The sequence below is a fragment of the Saccostrea cucullata genome, unplaced genomic scaffold (assembly GCF_032062105.1).
Source record: "Saccostrea cucullata isolate Sc308-1 unplaced genomic scaffold, CSIRO_AGI_Scuc_v1 ctg2299, whole genome shotgun sequence".
NCBI lineage: Eukaryota > Metazoa > Mollusca > Bivalvia > Ostreida > Ostreidae > Saccostrea > Saccostrea cuccullata.
Genome location: NW_026936192.1, coordinates 34,355 through 47,154, shown reverse-complemented (window position 1 = coordinate 47,154; position 12,800 = coordinate 34,355). Strand labels below are relative to the sequence as shown.

The 12,800-nt window shown below is 31.2% G+C and overlaps 1 long non-coding RNA gene across 1 annotated transcript; it reads right to left on the bottom strand.

Annotated features, from left to right (window-relative positions):
* Nucleotides 1–140: 140 nt before the first annotated feature.
* LOC134244974 (uncharacterized) lies at nucleotides 141–1,751 on the bottom strand. Its single transcript, XR_009987338.1, has 4 exons — nucleotides 1,714–1,751; nucleotides 834–959; nucleotides 525–599; nucleotides 141–266 (listed from the first exon to the last, which is right to left on the bottom strand). It is a non-coding gene; the product is annotated as an uncharacterized LOC134244974 (long non-coding RNA).
* Nucleotides 1,752–12,800: the final 11,049 nt, after the last annotated feature.

The window sequence follows — 12,800 nt, the reverse complement described above, 5'->3', positions numbered from 1 at the left end:
TTAGTCGAAGAAACAGTTGCGTGATCCAACATCGGAGGTGACTGTTCTGCTTAAATACTCATTCGACAATGTGTTTCAGTGCATGTAAGATATTAACATTTAAGTCTTTCTTATGTGAAATTATGTGTACTTACCATTTGTTAGACATCCAGAGACATGATTGCACAGGTCCTCTCTGCACAAACATTGTTGTTGACAATTGTGGCCATAACTTGGGTATCGACATTTATCTTCACATTTGATTCCAAAGAACCCAGTTTGACATACTAAAAAAATAACAGGCATAAATTTGTAGTGTTACACCGGGACCTTTGTTATGAAGTCAGACATATTGTGTTTACAAGTTCTAAATATTTTTGTAAGTAGATTATAATATTTTGAATAAAATGAAGTGGTAATATTTTTAACTTTATCATTTCTTGTGATCTTAAAGCTTATAAAACTTAAATACATATCTTGAAATTGGATTAAAAAAATTATAGCTAGAAATATATAGAAGCATTTTTTAAAAAATGAATGTTTACTGGAAATATTCCTTGTTTTGAAATACAGCTTACTGGTGCCTGTTATTGCTGCCGGAGAAAGAGTTTGAGAACCATCTACAAAATAGTATGCAATAAATAAAAATACAACAAAGTTTACAGAACAAGTAAATTAACCATTTATTCAACATTTTAATACGTGTTTATATTTTAAGGTCCCGTTGTTTCAAAATTCAAGCGACGTTTGATGTCAATGACCAGCAGTATTAATAAAGCCACCAATAATTGTGTTGATATCAGCCTTAAAAACTTTTTCTTGACTTTGGATTACGCATTGTTGTACAAACTTACCTTGGCATCCATGTTCCCTATCACAATATTCCACTCCGCAATTACATGTTTCCTGGCATCCTTTCCCAAACCCTGGATAAGGACAAGGAATATCACAATCTCGTCCTATTAAACCAGGGCCACAATCTAACAAATAATAATTGAAAAAGAGTAATCACTGCACAGAATGCAACAAAATCGAATGATTAACAGAACATCATGCCTGAACATAATGACATGCTTGACGAGTGATTGATTGATGGATTGTTCGCTGTTTTAGGTCCAATTAGAGAATTTTTCTCTCACAAAGAGAAACGTTCACGGTAGCTCAGTCGGTAGAGCACTCTCTGCCTGATCGAGAGGACGTGACTTCCCTGACCAGCCAAAGTCGAGGTAGATAAATAATAGGTAGAAACTGTTTATTCGCCATGCGCTCGGCACTTTGAAGTGAAAATTACAAATGCTTCGGATGAGACCTTAAAAACCGAGGTCCCGGTAATGGCAGGTGTTGGCACGAATAAGAAATGGTTCGAAACAACGACTTTCCGAGCGTAGATATTTGGGGAGCGAGGATTATTTTTTCTGTTGACAAGAAAAGCCAATCGAAACGGTTCTCAAGTTACTAAGTTTTTTTCTGAACGTCTGATTGAAGTATTGCTACTTTACAACGTATCTTAAAAATGTAGGCACATTACAAGATATTTGTAAAAGATACTAGAATACTTGTATTTCATGTATTTCCAATATAACCCGACATGATATTATATAGGAATGAGTGTTTGGTGTTTGCAGCCTTTAAAGCAGTTTATAAATCACAAGATTATAATAAATATACATGTACAAAATATATACAAGATCGGACAGTCATAGAAATATTGTCAGATTTTAATTTGTTACTTACCTTTAATAACTGCCGCATAAACAGTTGTATTTTTCCTTAAAATGAGGAATATATATTATATATTTTCTCAAATACATGTTTTAAACGGCTTTAATGGTCAAATACAATAAAGCTTTTTTAATTAGACATAAAGTTTAATTTGAACTACGTGTCTTTAGATAATTTAAACTGCACATGGACAAAAGCATCAAATCATACCTTCGAGGACTCTCATGAAAAAGATAAAAATATGTTAAAGTCAAATGGCAAATTAAAACATATCTTGCCAAATTTTCCATGTACGAAAATGATGCCATCATTTTCCATAAAAACCTAGTTTTTCTCTTTTTAATTTGACATCCTCAATATGTGCCAAAATACGCATTACAAGGAAGAGTTTCAAGAAATAAACATACAACTGTGAGTTATCAAAATTCAAGTTGATGCTTATTGCATCAGACAGATGTATAATATTTAGATATGTAGAAGGAAATATTACAAAAAGGATCTTATAAAATGATTAGTTTATTGTACAATTATATCTATTTTGATGTAAATGCGATGATTATGAATCTAAAGGAGTAAAAGATTTATCGAGCCCAAAGAGCCAGCTGAACCTTGGTTTTCGATGGTGGAAAATCATCATAGTGACAGAAAATTGCTGCAAAATTATATATAATACCCACAGTTTCAAATGCAGGAGGGTATACAGTGATCGGGATGTCCATCTGTTACGCTTTGCAGAATCCAAATTTGACCTTTTGAACGGGCACAAAATTTGGATTTCACATAGTAAAACATGGACATTGCCATTCTTTCTATGATATTGAAGAGTAGCCATCTCTTATCCATTACTCCTCAAAAACTACATAATAAAATTAAATCACATGCTTTATTAAATAATGTCTAAATGCACCTGCTATTTTACTTTTTGATCTAACAGGAAAGTGGAAGGGTATTGATGATAGGTGTGTCTGTCCGTCTGTCTGTACGCCCGTCCGTCTGTTATTTCAAAGGAAGAACGATTATCATAATACATATATGCAGTATATTTTTACTTTTTATCTGTATTTTGTATTACCCCAAAATGGAACATCTTTCAAGGGGGTCAATTATTTATAAGACTTGCATATAACATAATGACCTTTGGGGCTAGGGGTTCATTATTTGTCGTTGAAAATGACCCCCTGTTATTATTTGATGGGGTTAATATTCGTCTTTACACCGTCAAAGCATCCCTGGACTAGTTAATTGTCTACTCTGAAAGGTGAAATAGGTTAACTCATTTTTCTTTGTGATAATTAGTCAATTAATGAACAAAGAAAAATACCCCACACGCTTTTCTTCTTTTCCCTTATCTTGAAATCTTGCAACCAGTTATATTAATCCAACCGTGTTTTAAGTAACAATCAGTCAAAAAGACATCTGATTAAAATGTTGAACTTCCTTCAATTTAATTTATTTTTAGCACATTTTCTTGAACTACCCTGTGATCAGAGAGAGAGAGAGAGAGAGAGAGAGAGAGAGAGAGAGAGAGAGAGAGAGAGAGAGAGAGAGAGAGAGAAAATGTTAATGTATGTTTTTATAGGGAAAAGGGAAGTTGTAGTGAGACGTACGTTTCAAATTGTTTTCGTGAAAACAGCTATATCTGTATTTTAAAAAATGGTTGTTACTAAAACATGGAACGGAAACGGAACACGGAATATGTGATATCAAGTTATTCACTAACTTTACAGTACCCGCTTCGTTATTCTTTACAGGATACACGATACGATAGAATACACGCACGACATGATAGGATACACGCACGATAAGATAAACGCAAAACACGATACACGCAAAACACGATAGACCTGATAAACGATCTTCACGATAGGATAAACGCAAAACCTGATAAGATTGTTTCAAAATGCGGAACGTTTTCTGACAAGACGAAAAGATTATTTTATTTAGATACTGCAATATTTTCATTTAAATACTTGCAAAGCTTCAAATCTAAATTATAAAGTACATTTAATTTTTTTAATTTTAAAAATTGAGATCACTGGTAATTTTACAAAAGTTGTTTATTTTTATATATTTTTTTGACAGTGAATATATGGATAATATGAAATGGAGACTGTAATTTTTTTAATTTCTACTCAAGGGTGTGAATTTACGATTATTTGTGTGAATGTTGAAATTCCCATCTTAAGGTTGAACTATGACTCGTTTAATTGTGGATATTTTAACGTAAATGTAGTTGTTGCACAACAATCCCTTACATAATTACGTGCCGTTTCTCACGGGTACTATTATAAATTTATAAAACTCTATATATTGATTTATTATTTATGAAAAAATATATATTTGTACCTAAAAAACTACTAAACTACTAAAAAAAAGTAATAAGTTATTTCACGGAAGAAATTTACGCAATAAATTAAATATTTGTATTTAATGTCTAAAGCTTACAATCTGCGCTTTATCCAAAAATCGCAATTAAATATCAAAATCTTAGGGAAAAAATACATGTAGAAGACCGGCTGAAAGAAAGGTTCAAAGAAATCGGCTTTAAAGAACTACATTGTATATAGTTCAAGAAAATTAATTTCCTGAGTAAAAATCTAAATAATTGTTAATATAATGGCGCTCTGCATCAATACCTGTAAAGCGTGTCAACAGAATATGAATCTGCTACAACTGCACATGTACAGTGTACATGTACGTTACGCTGAGCTCTCACATATGTATTTGTAAACATTTATATATTATATAATTAAAACCTCGTATTAATTAACGAACATTGAATGATAGAATATTTTTTTTTCTTAAAATACAAACCACAAAAATTAAAAACAAATATTAAAAGAGTGAAATTCGACTTTTCCGACTAAATAATTATAAATCATTGCTATTAAACTTTGTGTGTACTGTTATTAAACCCTGAAAATTATTTTAGATTTACCCAGTAATCTCATATAAGAATTCGAAGGGCGGTTGATTTCACACTGAAAGTCCGTAACCGTGCAAATTGAAATTAGATAAAAATGATCGAACCAAATAGCCTAAAATAATAATTATTGACCTCTAAAATAAAGTTATATACGTATGGAATGAAATCGATTAATACTTTAAATTGATTCGGTGCAAAATATTTACCCATCTTGCATGGTCACTGCGGAATCACACAGTCACTTCTTTTTTATTATTATAGTGAAATACCGTAAAAAAAATCAATGCAAGCAAATTTTCATATTCTAGAGTATTAGAATTATTTCAATCTTTTTTGACGTCTCCATATTAATGAAATATTCTGGAGAGGGACGTTAAACAGTATACAATCAATCAATCAATCTACGATCAAAGAAATTGTTTCCTTTAGAATTAATTCTGACTGTAACCCGATGAAAACCCGGTGATCCGAAAGAAAACCCGATGATTCGAAGTTGATGTACAATAATTGCAGTTTTTTTTTGAAAGTTTATTAAAAGACGTATTTACATAAACATTAAGGAAACATGGTACAAATAAAATTAATCAGCGGATTGAGTTGAGGAACTTTGATTCATAAAAATTGATTTATATGATTTTTTGTTTATATTAAAGCAAGGAAATGATTTTTTTAAATCAATAAATTGTAAAATTATTTAATTGATTTAGAAAAAATATTGTATGAGTGTAGTTCACACAAGTTATGAACAGAATCCCGAAAATATATACTGTTTGACAGAAGAGAGAGCAGTTCAGCTATGTTGACGGTGAACACACATGGGCCGAGCTGTCATTTAGGGGGATAGGGGAGAAGGGGGAGGGGGTGTTGACCGCACAGGAAGGCAGTGTGCTGATTAGAGAGGTACACAGAAGTGTCAGTTTTCTGGCAAAGGAAGGCTCTTCAGGTGCATTATATTTCCAGTTTATTTCCACGCCGAAAAGGTAGGCTGTTATAAGACATCATGTTTTTTCCTGTATGTTTTTTTTTTACATTATCTAATGCCAGATAAAATTAATGAATTAATGAAATAAATAAATTTAAAAAATTGAGCCTTTACGGATAAAATCAGAGTTAAAGTTATCTCTATCAATTTCTTAAATGCTTCGTTATTATTTCTTTTAAATCAAGATTTCAAATAATTATGCATACATGCAGATCAGAGACAAAAACACATTTCTAATAGTTCCAGACGATTGATCGGGAGAAAATGAATATTGCATTTAAAAAAGAAAAATATACATATCAATCCCCTGATAATTATTATTATAATTTTTCTGGGAGGAGGGGGGGGGGGGACGTATACACCGTGCCGTACCGAAAATCCTTCTCTAATGACTCTGACTAATTTAAGAAAATCTTTAATATTTCTCTTAATGATGAAAAACTATGTGATGAAACGTTCTTTTTTTTTTCTTGGTTAAAATTATCTTATTTTAGTTAACAAAACGAAAAAGAAACTCGGAATACTTCAGTTGTTTCTTCCTGAAGTAAAGATAAAAAGCGAGGGTTTCCGAATAAACACGATAAACGCAAAACACGATAAACGATAGAACCTGATAAACGATCTACACGATAAACGCAAAACACGATAGAAAACGCAAAACACGATAAATGGAAAATACGATAGGAAAAACCCCTACATAAACAAATACATGGGCGCAGACATTTTGGACACCCAAAGTTGTGCGGAGGAGAAAATGCTACGCTGGCGCGTGATTGGTCAATAAGAGAAAAGACTTGATATGTATTTGACAAGTGAAATAAAGTTGATAAAAATGTAATATCAAGACTTGGGTTTCTTTGAGATATGTAGGAGTTACAGGTAACAATTTGAAAGGAGGGGTGCCCTTTGGTTAGAGATTTTCATTTGGTGTCAAACGCACCTTGTTGTAAACAAGTGGAAATTGAAAGTAAAAGTGCCGCGTGACGGTATTTTTTCTGTCATGTTTTGTTTTCCAATATCTCGAACTTTCACGACAAAAAGGCCATTTGCCCGAAATTCAATATATGTATGAGTGACAGGGGCTCAAGTTTGTATGGAAGTCTATGGGAAAACATTTAGTTGTGTTTGTCCGATACGATAGGATACACGTACGATACGATAGGATACACGATCGATACGATAGGATACATGCACGATAGGACACGATGTACTGTAGGTATTATATCTCATTCATAGAAACCATTAACTTCTATCTCAAACGCAGTAATTTTAAAACATACGAGAGGTAAGGACTCCTGAAATTACCGAGAGAATTTCAAAAAAAAGTTTATCACAAGTACATCAGTGTTAATGCTATCCATCGCACCTGGAACGGGGTATAAAAATATTTTCATACAAGTTCAAAATCTATATTCTTCAAATCTACTTTACTGGTTGCCTTTTGTAAGCCGTCATTGCTTTGACGTCAAATGGGCATCAAACTGGTCAAGAAATGTATTTACTGTTTTTACATTTCTGTGTCAAATAAACCTTAACATAATAAATAAGTATTATTTGGATTATAGATGTAATTTATGATGTTTTGATGCAAAATTATACTTTAGAAATGATTAAGGAAGATTTTTTTTTACTTCCTAAACTTTGGTGGTAGGCCGGAAGGCAAACGCGAGAGTTTTTCCAATTCAGATATATTCCATTCTAAAAAATATATATTCATTTTGAAAATGATTTTTGTAAAAGCCGAGGAATAATAACAAATATGCATTTTTAAAAACCTGCACAGAATTTAGTAAGGAATAATGTGAAAATCTTTATAGTACAAGACGCTGTTAAAAATTCGTTATTTCTTCAATGCTAAAACAAACGTCAAAATTGAATTTTTTGTTTATGTATTTCTATATTAAAACACTGGGTAAAAACATCTTATATTTATTAGTAAAATAATGATAATAAAAAAGAAAAGGAATCCTTCATTAGTGATATCGTATCAATGAACACAAAATTATACATGGTGTATATCAATATTTCTTTTCTTATTACATGAACAAGTGTTGTTACAAATCAAATAAAGGCTGAAAAACATACAAGCAAAACTAATCATCGCTATAGTTATTTTGAAAAGGACAGGCTTTCTGCTCATCCCCAACGCTCTGTTTACGCAAACAAGATCTACAAAATAAAAATGTTCTTCACATTTTTAAACAAATATATCTATAAAAAAGTTTAAACTTATAAATTAATGAAAAAAAATTAATGATCATGCATTAAGTCCATATTTATTTTACAGATGTGCAAAAATTAAAAAAAAAGCCGAACCTTTTCTGATATAAGATGCTGTAGTAGTTTTACCTCCATATGGATTTAAAACGGTGTTTTTCTTTATTAATCCTCCAAACAAGGTAGACGTCACATAATCAGTATTATTCAACTTCATATCATAATGACTGTTTTGATGTGATAAAGCTGTCAACGATAAAGAAGAGTTTATTGTGTTGTATCAAATGGCTCTAAATATATAGAAAAGAACTCCAGATTATTTTTGTTATAATTTCAATTGAAATCAGAATGGAGGACCATCGGACTGCTCTATAATTTTAGGTTTAAGTTTTGATGTATTTGTTTGAGGTGGGAAAAGTTATTAAGAATTAAAGATTATAAATTGTAGATTAAAAAAATCATACATCATGCAGAATGTTCTTTTATCGGCCAATTATGAGATACACAACATATATCCATACGTCTTTATCTGTATTACTCAGAGTTGTATATCATATACACTATCGACAAAAGAACAAGTCCCCTTTTTTACCGTTTTTGCACGAAAATGGCACTAACATGAATTTCATTGTTTGTTATGTAGCAACACAGCAACTGTAAATATTTCAGTATATTTTATTATTAACTACGAATTCAACCTTCCAAGCAAGATTTTAGCAAAACAAGACTATTCTTACTACCGTATAAGTGGAAATTTTAGCGAGACGCAAAAAATAGTATTTTATATTTAGCGAGATGTAACTTTAGCGATTAAAGATGCTCACTAAAGAAGATAATTCTACAGAAAACTTTTCGATATCCTAGAAAACTTCTTAAGGTAGGATTCTTCTCTGGTTTCTGACTAGATGGAATATTCATGTACATTTGTTAATATGTCTTATATACTTAGATGTAAGAGATTTAAAAGACCATATTTTTCTTTCTTCATCACAATTATGCAACATTAAATAGAAATGGTAAACTTCGTTTGAAAACAAGCAGGGACTACATTTTAGGCGGAATGGTGGCGTTTAAAAATATCTTCTTCTCTGTCTCTCAAAACTATAATAGAACAATGAATTTAGTTACAATTTTACGATCAAAGACTAGACGAAATTTTCAAATGTAAGTTAAATTAATAATAAGGGACTGAAGTTTCAAAATATAAATAAATCAGATTTTTCATACATACTAGTACTATGTTGTCTTTTAAATAATTCAAATATAAGTACAGATTTGAGCTAAAAATCCGTAAAAAGTGTTATTTCTCTCTTAGTTAACGATTTAAACTTTATGTCTTCAAATCATTTTGTACCTTTATGTGACAATTTTACTATATATAAAAACAACTAATAAATCCTAAAAATTTAAGAGAAGTAGAGGAAATTTGAATAAGCAAATATTTTTTGGATTGGCACTATTTAAAATATTTAATAATTGAATTGTTTTCATATCTTATATGAAGTTTTTTTCTTAGAAGAGAAAACGCAATTTGTAGTCTTTAATTCAAAGAAAGCGTTCAAATATAACGGTATTGTTTCATCAAATAACAATTCTTATTTTCATTTGTTTGTCGACTCGATATTGCCCATTGAACTTGAAATAAAAGACAACAAGGAATCGGCAACATGTGTTTCATTTTTGAATGTTTTATTGATTGTATACAATAAAAGGTCAACAACTAAATTGGTTGACATTCAAAATGACTTCATCTGTTCCGTCATCAATTTTCCTTCCTGATGTAATAATCCACAATAATCTAGTATGGTTTTGTGACTTTCAACGTATTCGTTATTCTACAGCTAGCCTTTGCTTTGACTCAATTTTTAAAACGAGGCGTGACACTCCCTGAAAAAATGCTGCTAGAGGGATTTCAACATCCTTGTTTTAAGTCGGAGATTTATAATTGGTAAGGTAGTTATAATGACCTTGTTAGGATTTTAGTTCTATCATAAGAATTTTTTTGGATGTTTTGTTTCACAACGACTATAAGGGTTTTGCTGAATTAAAATGATTACATGTACGAAAAATCCTTTTATCTGATCAAAAGATTGAGCTAAGGGCGGCTGTGACAGATAAACAAGGGATGCTTACTTTTCAAATGCACCTGGTTCCACCTATGAAATTTCAAGGGGTCAGTATTGATGCCTTCGTCACATATTTGTATTGTTTACAGACCTACCACTATTCTTTTTTACCTTCTTCATAATACCTATGTTTGCACCAAACTTCTGAGTATGTATTCCTTTTTGGAAGCGCCTTGGATGCAGAAACTAAATACTTTTTGGTAATATAAATCTTGAAATATACGTAAATGATCCAACTTCAATTTTTTTTATCAACGTTTGTTTTTATGCGCAGTTATTAATTTTTTACATTTCAAATATCTTTGAGGAAAACATATCATGAAGATGAATTATATCTCGTGATCCGAATGGAATCATATTATTGTTATGAATTTCTTGGCTATAAAACCGTAAATTCAACTCAAAAAACTCGTATTTAGCAATCGTACCATTTTATTCACTTACTCATTTGATCTCCACATCCAAATGTATTATTACACAATTCTATGTTGCAGTTGCATTCTTTCTGATACTCATCACCATAATTTGGATACCGACACGGCTTCTCACATGTTGCTCCAAAAAATCCAAGGGGATAGTCTATAAAAAGATCATTAAATGGTTTTTCGATACAGAAACATTTATTAATTCGAAACAAGTACTAGTATTCTCCTATGCTTAGTATAAATCACGTCAGCTATTAAATTTTAAATAAAATTTTAAAATTTTAATCTGAACTGATAATACCTCCCGTAGTTTGGAACATCCAAGCACATTGGTGGCAATTTTTCTTATCACAAGAGCATCGAGAATTACAATTGACACCATAGGAAGGAAAAAGACACTTAATGCGCCGCTTTTCATAAACGTACCCATTTTTTTTATTCTGAAAGGGTTAAGTCTACAATGAGGTTAATTTCGTTTTGTTTATTTTTTCAGATGTATATATTAAAATAATTCATCCTCTATATGAAGCAGAATACCTTCTAAAACTGCTGCATCTCTCTCTGTAATGAACTTTCTCGAAGGTAGTGGTTCTCTGAAAAGAAAAATTGAAAAGATTACTGTAATTTCATCAATTTTCGTCGGCATCAATTTTCGTGCATTTTGTGAAACAGGCATTTTTCAAGGATGCGTAATTTCGTGGACAAAAGCATTGCCTATACAAATGTATGTCATATTTTGTAATTCAATGAACGTTTGAATTCGTGGATCTGCTCAACAACGAAATCCACGAAAATTGGTGAGCAACGAATATTGATGAAACCACAGAATCCATTATTTTTATTTCTTTTAAGCATATGCGTATTTATGATCATACAAATCAGACACTTAGATGTCTCTCACCTGTCAGATGATAAAAGATTATAGAAAAAAGTCGAAATAAATTTTACCCGTTTGTTAAAAGACAGGTGATCCAGACGTAACATATAATTATTTTCAACGTTAAACACATCTGGTTTACAAAACACATTTTAAAGCAATATGAGCTGCATGTTTGACATTGGAAATTTTTATTACAAATTTGTGATTAACTAATTAAATGACAGAAAAATAAATCATTTATAAACTTCTGTTGTTCACATTCGCGATGGAAAATTTATTATTAGCTTTGATTGAAGCAAAATTGAATTATTGCCGTCCTGTACAATAATGCTTTCTTATATAAAACTGTATGTACGGTTGTACAGAAATATTTCTTCTGAAACATTTTTAAACTTTATTTTGGGCTTATTAGTCATAAGGGTTTAAATTATATACAGATTAATTATAATAGCACATTTTACCAGCAAAATAAAATTTTCAAAGATACAGCTCATATTGCTTTAACCGTACTGAAGCAAAATTTCCGTAACTTGAACCATGCAGAATGGTTAAAACGCCTATGTTCAAAGTAAAGGTCTGCAGTACCATCATCGTATGATTATTTACAATCAATTCGGCTATTTCAAGAGTGCATGTCCCATATTTTTGAAACTGAAACGGAAAAAGGATGTAAATACATTTATTAACCACAAAAAGAGTGCAAATTGTGCGCGGAAAAAAAAAACAAAACATCGGTCTTAATTTAAGTTACAAATCTGAAATTATGAACTGTTTAAAAGTTAGCTAAAGACCATGATGTTAGCTACTTATCTTATTTATCGTATGTGTTTAATATTTTTGTTTATAATGATAACGTTTGATATTGGTGAGAGATACATTCTTGCGAAGAATTTTCCATGTTATTTCAGAACAAGGTGTTTAAACAATAAATTGCCATGCACATTTAACTATGAATATGTCTTTGTATTTTTGTCTAAATGCATTGCTTACCAAATAAACTGTCCTAGACCTGTTTTTAATTTTCGAAAACGTGTTTCTATGTTGGTAAAGGCCAACGTTCAATAAACATTTCCTATATTATATGTATTGTTGGGAAAAGATGGGGGGGGGGGGGTCCCCCTTGTTGCTATGTACCTGACCTCAGGTGGTTCATACCCATTTTTAGTGTAGAAAGGATGAATTGCATCATTATAAATCTGAAATTGAACTAAAGTCTTACATCTCATTTTACGTACGAGTTCAGAAAATTTTTTGAGTTAATGCTGTAGACGTACTTTTTTCCAAGGGGTCATAATTTCGCGGAATCTCAATTTCTGTTTAATCCGCGGGTAGAAAATTACGCAGATTTTCTGGATTGTCTCTATATGCCTTACATTTTTATCAAGTACACTTGGACAAATTTCCGCGGAAAATTTGTGACAGCGTACATAGCGTAAATTAATACCACGCAGAAAAAAGTACTCCTACAGTAGTCGATTTTTGCCACCTTTTTCGAAAGTGTTGTTATAAATTTCATCCCTTCTGTTAATAAAATGTATTTGGT